This window comes from Rhinolophus sinicus, linkage group LG11 (genome assembly GCF_036562045.2).
Source record: "Rhinolophus sinicus isolate RSC01 linkage group LG11, ASM3656204v1, whole genome shotgun sequence".
Taxonomy (NCBI): domain Eukaryota; kingdom Metazoa; phylum Chordata; class Mammalia; order Chiroptera; family Rhinolophidae; genus Rhinolophus; species Rhinolophus sinicus.
In genome coordinates, this window is record NC_133760.1 from 37118350 (window position 1) to 37134748 (window position 16399).

General features: G+C 42.7%; 1 protein-coding gene and 1 long non-coding RNA gene across 6 annotated transcripts in view; one reads left to right on the plus strand and one right to left on the minus strand.

Moving 5' to 3' along the window:
* LOC141567504 (uncharacterized) overlaps positions 1 to 13411 on the minus strand; it is a 51276-nt gene extending 37865 nt beyond the window's left edge. Inside the window, exons 1-2 of one of the 2 annotated variants that reach the window (XR_012490162.1) lie at positions 13274 to 13411; positions 12435 to 12549 (exon numbers count right to left, since the gene is read on the minus strand). This is a non-coding gene — a long non-coding RNA (uncharacterized LOC141567504). Of the gene's footprint in view, positions 1 to 12434; positions 12550 to 13235 lie in introns of both variants that reach the window. The other variant, XR_012490161.1, reaches the window with a different exon arrangement.
* The window catches only part of CDH8 (cadherin 8), a 324676-nt gene continuing 321631 nt past the window's right edge, over positions 13355 to 16399 (plus strand). Inside the window, exon 1 of one of the 4 annotated variants that reach the window (XM_019755067.2) lies at positions 13355 to 13931. The gene's annotated coding sequence lies outside the window, so the exon portion shown is untranslated. Of the gene's footprint in view, positions 13932 to 14298; positions 14924 to 15236; positions 15430 to 16399 lie in introns of those variants that run through there. The other 3 variants (XM_074314784.1, XM_019755057.2, XM_019755036.2) reach the window with 3 other exon arrangements.

Sequence of the window (16399 nt, forward strand, 5' to 3'; positions counted from 1 at the left end):
TTCACCTCTTAATCCTTAGAGCATTTCCTTGATATCTATCAGCAGTTCATAAAGACTTTAACACTTTATGAGCAATATGTTGACTTCCCTTTACAATGTCAGGGAAAAAAATAAAAATAAACTCTCATTGAAGAGGACTACACTGTCTTCCCATATGAAATTGGGTAATAAACCAAATAAAATAGGAACAAAAATGGAAGGAGGTTCTAGTTTGCTTTCACACACTGTGTTCCAAATTTGTATACTGGGAAGATTTATTTGATTTATTTACTTCAGTCTTTCCTGAAAGAAAGAAACTACAGTTGGATTTTTGTCAACCTATGTCAAGGATGTTAACTGAAGATGATGATTATTGTTTCGAAATATTAGTGGGGGGAAGCAGAGAAAGATACAATAGCAGAATACTGTTTATATCTGAAAACTAAAAGCATTTCTGCAATGTCCACTAGAATAGGTTATACTGTTCAAATTCTTTATAACTCCCAGACCTGACATTTATATTTTTAAGAGTTGATTTTATAGGAAATCAAAGTGGAGAAATCTGGAACATTTGATATTGAATAAAAACTTTAAGCTCAGGAATAATACTTTAAATGTGTCTATCTCCAAGTTTAAGTGGGGCCATTTACTTGATAATAGTACTTTGAAAGAATGCTGATTTAATATAGCTTTCTTTTCTCCCTTAGCTGCAGTCATTTATGTAGTTTGTATCATTTTAAAAAAATAAAAAGTCTGTACAACATAGGTGTGATACCAATTTTTAATTAGCTTATTACTTTAAGAATGTAAACATTTGTTTTAAAAGGGAACTTTATATCTGTACCTAAAAATAGGAAAATTATTTTCACTTGCCATACATAGAACATAAACTTAGAAATAAAATGAATGAATACAAAACAATGTTCTTAACTTCTAACAAGGCACTTGGAGTCAGCTTGAGGCTCTGTGCCCGAGGCCAGCATCTACCTGTTAGAGAGATCAGCAAGGGCCAGGAACGGAAATCTTCTCTCTTGACACCGTCAGAGGGTTGAAAGAGAATTGGAAAGCAAGTAACTTTCCTACCATGTGATTCAATGGTATTTATTTTCCATGTCTGCGTTCCACCAGGAATCTCCACCTGCAACATGACAAACGCTGGGGTCTCCTAACAAGTTTGGAGAGCCAAAGGTGGAATTCCTTTCAGAGTGTCACATTCTTCAACTGAAAAAACTGGAGGGAATAACATCTGCATTTCCAAAGGGTCGCAAGAGTTAAATAAAATAGCATTTTGTAAAAATACCAGCAAATACGTGTTCAATTAATTCTAGTTACCATCAACCCTCAAGTTTAGTCCTTCCATCCTATGTATTCTACAGATTAAGACTCCATTTATTTCAAGCCCGGGTCCTCACTCTTCACACATCCTTTCTTCGTACAGAAATCTACTTTAGATGTTACATCATGTACGTAATTTTGTATATTTTGTAATTACGTAGATTTTGCGTAATTTACCCCTCATTTTTGCTAGAATACTCCTGAGGCTTTTGTTGTCCTGAGGAAATCACATCCAATATTCTGACATACTCCACAAACAAGTATAGCTGTATGTCCTATTAAAAGATACAGTGTCAAAATAAATAGACAGATAAATGAAAAAAAAAAAAAAATACAGGTTAACCACCTCTGGTTAGGGGAAAGTGGAAAGATTTTTGAGAGCAATAAGATTCTGTTCACAAATGAGACTTTGGAACTACATCATTTGGGTATAAGATCCTGGGAAGGGGGGAAATAAGTTCCTCTTTTAAAGGTAAAAACAGCTTTAAAGTCTCATTAGGCTCTTTTAAAAAGGCTTCTTGAACATCAAATATCTTTTCCAAAACACTCCACTGATTTAAGTGTAAATTAATCAGAAATGCATGGTTTCCATTTCTCTTAGAATACACATGGATTTTTACAACCTGATGCAAAATGCCTTTCCTGTTTTCCATCACTTCAAAATTTGAAAGGGTACTTTAGGTGCTCCAGACTGACTCAAAAGTGCTAAGCCTTGCCCGTGATTTTTGCAAAGCATGAGAAGTGGTGGCTTTGGCATGAGATTTCTTTGGTCCTCTGCATGAATACTAAAGGAATGTGCTTTCTTAGAATTCCTAACTGAAAAGAAGTAATTAATGAGCAATGTGACCTTGGTAATCTTTCTAGACTGTAGCATGGCACAGCAGAAAAAGCAAATGTGTTCAAATATCTCAGATTGGTTTCCCAGCTTCAGTTCTGACTATCTGTTTCCGGTTTCCTCATCTGAAAAATAGGGGTCCTGGACACCATCTATTTATCTTGCAGCTTGCTGTGGGATAGATATGAGATGATAAATCAACAAAAATTTATCGAGCATCTCGTCTGTGCTACTGGAGATTCAAGGAAAAATGAACAAAATACTTATCTCTGGTCTTCAAGGAAACTCATAGCTTTGGAGGAAGAAAGCACTCTGGGAATCTATGTTTTAGAGCTTTGTTTTTGGGATGGAATGATGCATGTGAGAGTAAAGTCTACAATGCATTCTGCCTGAGGGGTCACTTATTTCCTGAATGAGAACTGCTTTGTAAACACTCAGGTATTAAATTAGAGGCGATGGATTCTTATTAATACTGGGTGTCATTATAATTATTATTTCTACGAGTATTATTACTACTCATGCAAATCACCATTTGGCATCTGAATTGTTTTGTGGTAGTCACTCTTAGTTGTGTCAGTTAGAAGAATTTTTATTTTTTTCCAATTGTTCAGCCTTTAAGTCTGTTATCTTCACTGTTCTATTTCTGCTCTAGAAGACTGAGTTTCCTGGTGTTGTTTCTTTTCACTTTGTTGTGCCATCCTCTTTTTTCCCTCTCTCTTTTCCATGTGAAATCTGTTATTCTTATTGAGTTCCCTACACCAATCTGCTGGGCCATCTGATTTTTCTAACTCCAAATTTGGGTCTATTTCTAGCTAACTGTTGACAACAACACCATATTTATCTTTGCAGTCATATTCATTGGTTCATTACCTTAAATAATACAATTCCTAATATCGACTATGTATCAGAATTTGGGTTAGGTTTGGGATATACAGATATGGATAATACAGTCTCTGCTTTCAAGGAGCTCAGAATCAATCTGGAGAGGATGGCAGACAAATAAACATAAAATGATAGAACAGTGTGTTCAGCTCCCTTACTGCAGATGTGTGCAAGGAATAGCAGAGGTATAGAAATGGGGACAGGAGTAGAAGTCTACCTGTGATCTATCTGGAAAGAGATGGTGGCTACTAGTCATTAAGAAGAGAAAGAAAGCCATTTCTCTATGCTCAGGGTCTGTTCCACAAGCTGATTCAAAGTGCACCCCCAGAGTAGCAGCCAAACCTACTGGCAATTCCAAGGAGTGTCTCTGAGGGACTAGAGCTCTTCTATAACCGTGTTTCCCCAAAAATAAGACCTCACCAGGAAATAAACCCTAGCATGATTTTTCAGGATGACATCCCCTGAACATAAGCGCTAATGCGTCTTTTGGAGCAAAAACTAATATAAGACCCAGTCTTATTTTCGGGGAAACACGGAATTACCAGCAGGACCATCACAATGCACCTCCAAATAGGCATATGATCTATGTAAAAAATAAACAAACACACAAAACCAAAACCATGTTCTTGGCTATGCAAATTCAGGTTCTACGCAAGTCCCCAGAGAATCCATACTCTCTTACTCAGCCCGTCACAGTCCCAGCATTTGTGGGTCCGGATTTCCTCCCCTGACACCTTCCCATGTATAAAGCCGGTCAAGCTCTAGTCTTCAGCGTCTATGGCTTCCAGATAATTGGATAAATGAAAATGTCCAGTGGAGTTCATAAGTAGGGAAGTGAGTATGAGGCTGACCCACTCTTTTGCAGGGTACTTCTCCTCTGAGGCCCTCGACTGGCCAAGAAAAGACTCACCTACCAAATAGTTTGAACACTAGTATGAAGCCTAGTGGCTAGTCCTTTTCCCTGTCTAAATTTTAGCACCCTCCTGGCTGAAAACTGATACATAGGTGTGGGGACAGAGCCCCAGAAAGTAGTTTCCAGGCTCTCGGCCTCACATAGACAGGTGCTGGCTCAGGTAGTAAATGGCCATCAACTGTGATTAGATGGCCATCAGCTGTGGCTAGTTGGCCATCAGCTGTAACCAGTGAGCCATTGGCCACTAATATAACTGCTGTGGCTACGCTAGCAAAAAAATGGGGGCTAGCAAGAAGATGGTGGCTGAGCTAACAAGAGCGGATTGCAGAGAGGCGGATGCCACCAGCGAGAATATAGTGGTATGACTCCCCCATCTATGGCTCCGTGGGTGTTCCTTTATGGCCTCACCATGTCCTGCGTTCTTATGTGGGGAGCGGGAGCAGAGACCCCGCAGGCCTCCCTGCATGACAGTAGGAGAGTGCTCCTTCACGAAGGATCTTGTCCGTAGCCCTTTTTTTCTCTTGTCTATGCCTTGAGATCCCATCATTTCTCCTGTAGGTCATTAAATGCAAACTATTAATCCATATTTTGTTACCAAATAATGACACTGAAGCCAGCTTCCTTCTCACATTAGCTGTTATTCGTCTCTGATAACTGAAGGGGTGGTGGTGGGTGGGGGGAACATAAGAAAAAACAATTTTAATCTTCAACAAGGAATGTAATTGGCCATACAAGGCATAACCTGTTTAGAAAGTGATGATTTGAAGATGAAAGGCTGATATGCCTGGAGCTCAGGAGGAATTGGAGAACAGTGGATGCTGCTACCATGTGAGGGGCTGATGGAGGCCTGACCGAACGCCCTGTGTAGCTACAAGACAGCGTTATACAGTTAAGATCAGCCTCACTGTCGGGCTCGCAGGAGCTCTGTTTTCTGGCCATCTGTTCTTTTCAGGTCGGTATCGATGGGCTCACCTGAGAAGATACTAACATGTGCGCTGAAAAATGGACACTGTTTCTTTTGTTGCATCCTTTAAAAACATCCCAGAAAGCATACAAGACCTGTTACACAGACTGTGTGAGACTCAGAGTGGTTATCAAACTGGTTAACCAGCCAGCTGGTCTAATTTACAAAGTCTCTAATGTGTTCAGCTAGGATTTGAAACCACGTGCATAAGACTTCAAACACCTGGCTCTTTCTTGCAGGCATCACAACGCCTACCCCCAAATCAGGGAGTGAACATTTTCTTTTTTCCCCTGATTTTATTAAATTTATTGGGTGACCGTGGTTAATAGAATTATATAGGTTTCAAGTGTACAATTCTACAATACATCATCTGTATATCGCACTGTGTGTTCACCACCCAAAGTCAAGTCTCTTTTCATCACCATATCTTTTACCCTCTTTCCCCTTTTCAAAGAACTGAGCAAGGTTTAGTTTGGTTGGTGCCTACTAGGCAAATAGATTGTGCTATGAAGTGACAGTGGAGAGATAAACATAAGCCTAACTGGGATTTAGAGAAATAAAATACATTTCTCTCCACCGTTTCCTCATCTGAAAATGAGGAGGTTATGGTAGAGCATAAACGAGATAACCTATGCCTGTCAATCCCTAGAGTGCCTAACAGGATACTAAACACTCAATAATAATACCTACCACTGCTAGTGCCATTTATTATCGCATTGTACTCCACAAAATTGATTATATACCTTATGTAATTTCAGGGAAGGCTATAACATGGGGAAAAATAAGGTGTTCCCTGCTCAGGCACAATGAGATAATTTGGGGAAAAAAGCCAGACTATCATTATGCAAAATTCAACATGCTCCATCATTTTGGCAAAAGCTACAAGCATTTGGTTTTCTCTGCTTTTGGAGAATGCCAGAGTCAGTCTTACGTATCTCTATGTGAAATGAGTGGCTTCTGTTTGGGTTTCCAACTGGAATACCAGAAAACGTTTTGGGGATACAAAAGAACATATAAGAGCACAGTTAGTTTTCTCTGACATTGTTGTCTTCTTCTGGTTTCCAAATAATCCTCACTCCAAAAATCTGTGGCACATAACATCTGCTTTGAAGGAGCCTCTGGGCTGCATTAGTGAGCCAAACTCCAGAACACTGAAATAATTCAACAAAGACAAGACATATTATTAGATGGAGCAGATATGAGGTGCAGGGAGTAACACAATCTCGCCAGAAAATGAAAGTAGACTTTTTCTAAACTGCATTAATTTGGCTCTGAGTACTTGTTTTGATCCCCCACTGTCCCACTCTTCTGACTTCATAGTTTGAAGACTACTTAGGTTGTCAGCTTAATGATTTTTCCCTGGGCCAATGTTTGCAGAGCCAAGTGACAACCTGACATAGGATGACCGAGGATCGGGTCATGATTTTGTCAAGAGTTAGTTATGTAACTTTTGGCTCAGAAGTGAAAAGCCTTAACTGATTCTTTTTCTATAAAATGAAGAGGTTTAACTAGATGATCTCGAAGGGCCCTTTTGGCTCTAAAAGCTTAATACTCTGTAACACTGAGGAAATAATTTATCTTCTTCTCACTTGGCAAGATTATTGCAAGGATCAAATAAGAGAGCTGATGTGCTGGGAAATAGATGAAGGGCTATGCAAATCTAAATAGTAATAGCAAAAGTGTGCGTCAACCTTGGACTCCAGTACTGAAGAGTTAAGTAAGACGTTGGAGTCCATTTGGTTTCATTGTCTGAAATGGTCTCCAGAATGGTTTGTTGTACTGAATGAGAATCATCTTGTTTGCTTTTTAAAAATACACATTGGGGGAATGTGGTTTAGTTAGTTAACCATAGAATCGGGTCCATATTTACAAAACCACATGCGATTAAGGCGTCTGATTCTGTTTGGGCACATAATGTTTAGTTTATCTTGAATTGCAATGTATGAGTCCCTTCTATAGTGAGATATACATTGTTTTAAAAGTAGATTATACTTGTTACTAGTATTTTGTCTTCTTATTTTATTTTACTTTATTTTATGCACCTCACTTGTTTATTGCAATTTTATTCACAATGGCCAAGACCTGGATACAATCCAAGCATCCATGAACAGATAAAGATGTGGTCTATAGAATACTATTCAGCCACGAAAAAGGAAACTCCTCCATCTGCAACGACATGGATGGACCATGAGGGCACAATGCTAAGTGAGTACAGTCAGACAGACAAGAAAAATAATGTATGACATCACCGACATGGGGAATGGGGAACTTAAGTCAAACATGTAAAAACATAGATTGGTGGCTATCGAGTTACTGAGAGGTGGTAGTAGATTATAGTTAGTGTTGGGAACACTGAGTTTGAATTGCGCTCTTGAACTTTTAACTGCCTGTCCTTGAGCAAATCACTTAGCTTCTCTGAGCCTCAGTTTTCTCATACTTTAAAGGACACCAACAGTAGCCTTTCCATCCATAGTGCCTTAATAATTATAGAGACACTGCATGTACAGAGGCTAATGGAGTCTATTATAAAGTTAATTTGCCGCCCTCTTTACTTTCTTTTGAAAGCATCATAGCTATGAGGGTATTGGCAAAACACAGTGCTCTGAAATCATCATATTATTGGTAAATACATCTCAGAGTTGCGTAACAGGTGTTTAGATATCCTACCATGTGAACGGATGCCAATACATAAGTGTGTTTACAGATATCTGCTTCTCTCTCACTGACTAAGTGTTTAGTGGGTGGCGTCTGGGTGAGTAAAATTACCTTCTGTTATTGTTAGCTTGTTTTAAAATTTAGGGAGATACGCCCAAATGTATGTCTTGTAGGAATTTTGCCTTCCTATTTAGCTATATTTATTCACACGCAGACATGTTTGTGAAAGCAAGCATGTTTTTCTTCTCCAAATATTCTTTCCCACTTCCTACCATTCCAAGTCTCTTGAGCAATTCCGCTATTTACAATAAAGTTGTTTTAATGGTGTGCTTATGAAAATACAGATCGTGATCACAGTTTCCCTTTGGACTACCAAAGAAAATTTGAAACTGTGTTAGAGTAGATGCAAGATGAAAGGTAGGTTCAACTGTATATCAAACTGCATCTGAGGAACTGAAATTGTTCTATAAACCTCAATTAGGCCTCATACCACCCCCCTGAGGCAAGAAAGAAGTATTAGGCACTTTTATGGAGACACAAGCTGAAAACCCATGGAGAGGTTAATCAATTTGCATCCAATGTCTTATAGCTGGGCTGCACGAGTTAGGAACAAAACAGAATTTCTTCCTAGGGAGCAACTTACTTTCTTTTATTTGCCTGATTACTAGAGTATATGAAACTTCTGGAAAATTATGATGAATGTTCAAAAGAAACCCCTGAGAAACGACTAGCATTTGTTTCCCAGTTTAGTAAATGAGTGATTTGTTTTTCATGCAAACGTAACAGTACCTTTTTTTTTTCCTGTTTTGTCAAACACTTTGTTGGAAATCACCCCGCTGAGAAAGGAGAAAAGGAAAAGCGGAGCAATTCAGGAATTAGGATAGCAATTGGTAGAATATTTCTTGTTTCTTTCTACCTCCTACTACATAGCAACCTGCACAGATATTGCACGCTAGAGGGCACTTGAGGTAGAAGGAAGAAAAAAAAAAACAGAAAAAAAAAAACGACGACGTGCAGTCAAAGGGACCAGTTGCCTGCGCAGGCAGGGGCCGGCAGCCTAAAAGCTGTGCCGGGGTTTCCACGCGGCTGCGTATCTTAAATAAGCAAACAAACAAACAAAAAATCCTTAGAGTGCATTGTGCAGCTTTGACTAATAAAGAAATTTTGGTCACGTTCTCAGGAATGCAATTTCCTTTGAACTTCTTGGAACATTTGCCGAATGCATATACAGCAGTCTTCCCTGGAAAAACCAACTTGATAACAACTGATCAGAATTATAAACTCTAGTTACTACGCATAGTAAGAGATGCGGCCGTACCTCTCCTCGCCCATGCATCTGTATTCCCCTATATATGTGTATTGACACATTAGTATATGTTGCAAATTCCAAATGCCGGTGATCTTCTAGATCACACTTAAGATCAATTACATTGAAATAATTATGTTTTAATATTGAATACAATCTGATCTGTGAAACTTGTAATACTTTGGGGGTGGGGGCGGAGGAAAGGCTCCCTTCAATTTCCCTTTCTTTCTTCTTTTTCTTAAAAAGAAAAAAACACAATGTGAACAATTTTTATTTTTTTCCCTCTTCATGGTTCCCAAGTTAAAAGGGATCTACAATATTAATCAAGTTGCTGTTCTTTTTCAGAAAACAAACAGAAACTGAAAAACAGCTAACTGTAGTCCACAGAACCTGGGCTGGCTTATTTGATAGCTTTATCCCAGTCCCTTTAAATGTATCTACTTTAAATGTATCTATTACACCCCCCCCAAATGTATCTACTGCCATCCCCCCCCCCCCCAGTTTCTTTTAGAAGCTGAATTGGAGTTTATCTCTTTTCTAGCACCTGGGGAGATGGGAGATAATGCCATTTTGAAAAGCTTCTCCAAAATGCTCTCAGCACAGATATGGTTTTCAGAAAGTGTTTACACCTCCATTTACTGAAAATATAATGGCCAGCTCAAGATTAGTAATTATAGTCAATATTAAGAGATCCAGGCCTAATTTCACGGACAGCTAAAACCAGCAGCCAAGAAAGGTGGAGTATCACAACTCTGAATAGCAAGCTCACTGATGATTTTAGCCAAAGAATCCAGAGCCACGTCTAAAGAAATCAGTTTAGTTTTCCAAATCCTATAACAGACTTGGTGAAGTAATCACATGATACATTTAGTGTACATACAGTTTTCTTTTTCTTTATTTTATTTTATTTTTTAAATAGTATTCGGTTATAGAATATTCCAGGACAAAATTAATAAGTATTAATCTAATACACCATCAATTTATTTTTCTCATATGCTGTATCACCTGAGAAAAGAATAGCCTAGTGGTTTTAAACCCTAGTAAGCAACAGAGTCCCCTGAAGCATTTGGTAAAAACCCAGATTTCTGAGCCCCACCCAGATTCAAGCATAAGAATCTGAATTTCTAACAAGTCCCCTGAGAACACAAAGGCAGAACCTGGTCCAGAAATCATAGCTTGGGTAGAACCACTATAATTGCTCACATATTGTAACTTGAGCACCATCATATCTGTTTAGGATTTTAGCAAAAATAAATAAATAAATAAATAAATAAATAAATAAATAAATAAATAAATAAATAAAACTGTCTGAAACAAACTCTGAAACTTAGAAAAAAAGTTTCCTAAATTTATTATATTTCAACATTTACAAATTTTTTAAAACAGCTTTCTCAATTTGTTTCATTCTTATGATGTATGCTCCAATACTGAAATTGAAAATAAAATTTGAAGTTCCTTTTACCTAATGCCACAGTTGTTATGTATTACTTACTCCCCCCTCAAAATAAAACAACAACAAAAGTAACCGACATGGTGGTTTTCAGATTTCTTCATTAGGATTTCTTAACTTAGAATGTGAAAAAAAGGACTATGAATTTCTGGAGAATATCACATGCTAACTGGTTTTACATTTGTGTTTTGGCCATCTTCATTTTTCATAGTCTTAAAAAGTTTTTATTTTAACTCTTATTTGCAAATACCCTTGACAGGTAACACGTTGTGAAATCCTTTCACTCATGGGCGGATGCCTTTCATTCATTCCTCCACTTTTCACCTTTAGGAGGTGTTCCGTGAATGAATGAATGAATCCGTCAATCTATATTTAAAGGCAATCCAATGAATCTGAAAGTTCTCAGTGAGCATACCATGTTAAACTCTTTTTTTGTTTGTTTGGGGGATATTTTAAGTTAGTTTATTTTAGTTTTTAAGCATGTACGGAAGACTGACAAGAAGAAAGGTTGAAATTCAATGCAGCCAATAATTGATACATTCCATTCTGCCATTACCAGCTCACTGGAGAAGTTGGAGTCCTCCTAGCTTTGCCAGGGCACTGCTTCCTGTAAGCCATCTGATCCCTCACTCTCCAACTAACCAGTCATTTGGTTTACTGTCTTTCTCAGTCAAAATTATAACAAAAGTCCCATCTGCAATGAAAAAGTAAAGTGTCTTTTACTACATGAAGTCTCTCGCCATCTCATTCAACTGCAGTAGACTCCTCTGCAAAATTGTCTGCTTGTCACCGAAACCCAGGCTGGAGACAGACATCCTGCCTCATCCTACCTAGTGCATCAGTCATCCAAGATTGTTCTGAATGCAAATGTCTCACCCCCTCCCCCATCTCCTCGGATTATACTTCTGCCCTATCAGATAATTCTTCCCCCCTCTCCCCCCCAAAGGCTCTACAACACATGCAATTTCAGTCAGCACTCTAAAAGCCTATGTAACATAGTCCTCTCCCTGCTGGAAGGCTGGAACCCTGGAAGGGATGTTGAAAAGAAAACACTTCCTTAAGGAGTGAGTTAGGGTCTCACCATTGTGGCATTGCACTGCATCCTATTAAGGGTAGGTGGAATTGCTAAAGAGGCAAATGCCTTGTCTTTCAGCATCCCTGATTATTTTAGAAATATCCTTATAGGGCTTTTAAACAGCATCCTAATCCTCTTTCACACTGCTTAATCATCCAGACCTGTTCTATGATACAGGAGAAAACCCTACTGCAGTGCTTTGAGCACAGATGAGCAGAGAAGAGAAGGCTACCGTGAATTCGAGGTTGGCCAAAACTCAGTGAAGACAATGTGTGTAACTGCTCTCAGAGTAAATGTGGATAAGGTGAGTGAAAATAAACTCATCCTAACCCAAGGTATGTAAAGGCGTTGGATTCTGACTTGTTTCATTTTTTCAGAATAGTTTTTATTTTTCTTTAAGAAAATGAGATTTGAAGATATTGTCTATTACTACGGTCTGGCTTTCTTTTGAGATGAGTGTTATTTGTGACAAAGCCCAGGCTTCAGTAACACATAACCTTTTCTTTAGTTCTCACTGATGTAGGAAGGTACCCCAAGCAAAGGTTCAGATCATTTGTTCCAAGTGTAAATGAATGTCGGAAAATTAAGCCCAACCCAAGATGTGATCTATTTCTTTGTCCACCTGGGACTACCTGGTCTAGCAGCAGTTATATTGTGATTGAGGTGTGAGGGCTGTTCTTTTTCTGTTCTTTTTCCAAGACAGACTTAGCCAGTTCCTGAAAACCCTATCAGCAGAGTCTGAGAAAAGAACCAACAGTTACTTAGTGACTGCCTGGGGGGAAAATGCCTCCTGGTTCTCTTCAGTTCTCCCTCTCTGAAATAATTCATTAAGTTTCTTGCCCATGACAGCTAGAATGTGAAACCGACAGATATTAGACCTATAGTCAATATTCTTTTCAACATTTCACCATGGGATGTTAGATTCAGCACACACAAAAAATGTCAAATCTGCATAAATATTATAAGCATATTGTGTCTGTTTTCTCATTCTGCTCACTCTGTCTCATTAATTTGAGTCAGACAGTACAAGCTCTACAGACCTTGTATCTGGTCCCCTGCACGCGCTTTTCTCCTTCTGTTTCGGCTCTGCCCCCAGAGGGTAACACCCTCACAGCTCACCTCTCGTGCATGGAAAATGGACTAAATTGAGCTGACCTATAAAGGGAGTTAAACAAACAAAAAGTTAAGAGTTAGTTCATCTAATTTTTCACTGATTTTATTAAAAGACGGCTGAATATTTCTGCGTGGTGGCCTCACTGATGAGAAGAAAAGAAACGACCTCCTAATTCATGATCGCTTCTTGTGGCACTGGTTCTACGCCAGAGTGGCCATTTCTCAAGATGAGTGGAGTCCATCAGAGGACTTGCAGGGACCACACACAGGGCATCTCTTGGTGGGGACAGAGGAGCTGCACGCATGGTGCCTGAGGGGTGATCAGGTGGCCAGGGCACATTGAGAAGACAGCGATGTCTCCCTTTATTTCCCAAGCAAGTTCTGCTCCTCTTTTCACACCTTCTTACTGTGGCTGCTGCTCTGCTCTCCCTTATCTCATCTTCCCAAAGAAGTAGAGCCTGGGGCTATTACTAGGAACGCCCTCCACCCACAGGACCTCTACATGAGGCCTCTCTCCCCTATCGCCTTGAGTACCAGGCATTGGTTTACAGTCGACTCTGTCCACGATACGCTGTTGGAATAACGAGGCAAGCTGCCCACAAGCACCCTTTTGCCATGTGGCCCTTTTCCTCCCCCGGAAAACAGCTGTGGGTCACTGAGAAGCTTTTCAAGAGAATGCCAGCCCCACAGCTCAGGTGAGCCTCCAGAGAAATAAAGCTCACAGGTACCTCCTCCGCATCCTTTCAGCTTGTGCCAGCCCTCTTACCCCGGTGCTTGGCGCTCCGCGGGCTGCGTGCATAACGTGGAAGGGCGCATCTCCACCCGCTGCCTCCTTTGGCGGCGGAGACGCGCGGGGCGTGCTTCCGCGCGAGGAGCGAAAAGTTGTGCGCCCACTTGGTAGGGGGAAGCGCCAAGGAGCCAGCACGCGCGAGAGAAGGGGGAAGGCAGGGAGGGGGCGGGGAGGGGGGCAGCTTACACGAATTTCCAAGTGGTAGACCTGCCTCTGCGCTCTGCCCAATGAGATCCGTCAGGGGAGGCACCCGGCTCACTTTTCCACATCACTTCACAGTTACATTTGGCAGGCAGGCGGGCTCGCACGCCGAAGCGCTCAGCCCAGAATTAGTGGATTTATTTGGAACCTCCCTGCCTCCTCGAAGCGGGTCCGCTGTAGCCGGTGTTCGCACAGACGGTAGCTTGCACCCAGCCGCTGCAATTGGGGCTGCGGACACCCAGAGCCCAGAGCGCCCGCCCCGCGTCTCTGCGCCAAGTCCCGCAGATCCGAGAGGCATGAACGGAATCCGGAGGCGCCTGCCCAGCGCGCGGGGACCGTTCGGTGCTCGCCGCCCTCGGGAGCCGACCTCGCGTCCCTCCAGCCATTTGTGAACCAGGAGGCTTGAAATTCGCCAGTGCTGAGCCCTACAAGAGTAAGTGCAACCCCCTCCCCCCGCCCAGGCTTTTCTCCACGCCGGGAGGACCCAGAAGGGGCCGTTTCTTTTAGGAATTCCCATGCCCTTTTGGACACCTTGCGCGCCTCCTTCCGCTCAGATGGTGGATGCGGGTTCCCAGCCCAGGCGCCGGGCTGAGCTGCGTCTTCTTTCCTGATATGCACAGCCAATGGGGTCACCACAGGGTTTTGCCTGATGATTTTCGCAAACTGCTGTGACAGTCGATCCTGGGGAGTAGCAAGCCGGCTGTGCCCCTCCAGTTTTCCTGCCGGTCTCCCTCCTTGCAGTCGTCTGGCGATTCCGCTGCCTCCCGAGCCAGGCAGACGCGGCTGCAGTCGCGCGCCTTCACTGCGGGGGCCGCGCAGTGAATGGGAAGCACCTGCCGCTGGTTGTGAGGCGGGCGCCAACCCGCGAGGAAAGGGGGCGAAGGGGCCGGGGTGCCCTCTTGCTGGTTTGCTGCATCTCTCCACCCCCGAGGAGAGGGAGGGCGACCCCCGCGGTGGGGATGCGGATCGCGACTCCGCAGCCAGAGCCCCAGCTCCAGGCTTGCCCACAAGTGGCTGCTCCAGCCTGGGAGGCGCGGTGCCGGTTGCAAACTTGCGGGATTCCGCGTCACCCCGGGGCTCTGCAGTCTCCAAGACATTGCCCTGCACCCAGGCAGGACCCCCAGGCAGTGTCCTTTCTGATCCGGCGAGATTGAGCTCACAGAAGGCCCCAGAGCCAGGGACTCCTCGGTCCCCAACTCTAACAGCGCCTGCTGAGCCGGGAGCTGTGTTTTCTTTCATCGCACAGCGCTTATCCGCCAATCCTTGGGGGCGGGCCGCGCCCCTCGCAGGACCGGGGGAAGAGAGGGCTCTCCTGAGTCCTGCCAGAGCGTAACAGGTTCATACGGGACCTACTCCCGTCTCCCAGGCTCCAGCAAAGGTTGGGAGATAGTGAAAACCTGCCGCCGCCAACGGTGATGCCAACAGGTATCCACGTTTTCCTTCGCCTTTTCCCTCCCCAAGACCAAAGCCTTCTCCCCACCCAACCTGGCCTAAACCTCAAAGTTCCCTTGTCGTTGACCCTTCCCCGCAGGTACAGAGCCTGCGGGAAGTCAAGGACTAGCCCTTTGCCTCCGCGAAAGGAGATGGCAGCTGTTTGCTTGGGTTGCTAAATGTAAGAAATCAAACAACATTAATTGTTTATCGTTGCAAACGCACAACATTAGTCTGCAATGCAAAATCAGGCTGGCAGCTGCTCACTTCAGCTCCAGTTAAAGGCTGTAGCTTATAACCGAGCATGCAGGAGGGAGAAAGGGTCCTTTCAACTTTACCACCCTTTCTTGAAGATTCCACAAGAGTTTCCTCTTTAAGAAGCTTGAGCAGTCAGTCCCTTAGCGCGTCCGAGCTGATAATCAGATCAGCCGCCTGCTTTCTTTCACTGGGCTTCACGGTATTTGTGGGCTGACAATGGGAAGGAGGGGACACAGGAGAAGGTAGGCAAGTGCACTGTCCTCTTGCATCGGGTACCGTCGCCGAGCCCAGGGGAGGGATTGGGGTTGATGGGGGCGGTTTGGAAGCGTCTGTCCTCTTTACAACACTCCTGACAGCCATTTCAATGGTTAACAGCCATTCCTGGGCTGTCACCTCCGGCTTCATTATAGGAGCTTTTCAACTGGAAAACTATATGTGGGAAAGAGATATTTATGTAAGATTCGCGAGTGGGATTTTCCATTCATTCAACCTCGCGGCTGTACCTCACTGCATGCAAAATGAGCCCTATCCGTCATGCGAAACACAACTGAAATTCCTGCCTGGCTACTGCCTTTCATCAGCTATGTCCACTTTTGCAGGGGTTTTGTCTGGATTGTGTGTGTGTGTGTGTGTGTGTGAGAGAGAGAGAGAGAGAGAGAGAGAGGTGGAGGTGGAGGGAGAGAGATTTCCTTACGGAGAGGCCTGATACATTTGAAGGATGTTCACTGAGGGCTACATTTTTTTTTTCTGCTCAAAGGGAGTTCTCCATAATCATCACGTCCAGACATGTTTTCCCACTTCCCTGAGATCTGTGGCTGAAAAAAAACTGTAGGGCTGTTCCTCTTATTAAATAATACAACTACTGATAATGTGCTGCAATTCGGCTTTAGCAGAATTGAAGCTCCCCATTGCATAGGCATCCCATGCTGGAGCAGTCACAGGGTTCTAACCCGCCTTTGAGATATATGGGGTGTGCGTGTGTGTGTGTGTGTGTGTGTGTGTGTGTGTGTGTGTGTGTTTCTAGCTCTGAAGAGGGCTTGGAGTTGAGAAAAATCTGTTCTGAAAACAGAGAACACTCCGGGGAGTGCTTCATTCAAGGCTGTTCAGTGGCAGGTCGTCTTCCTAATTATGTTCCTCACACCACCCAAATGACTGTCAGGGTATCCTGTAACCATCCCAAACAGGCCAGATGTTTTAGAGGCATGGGATGGT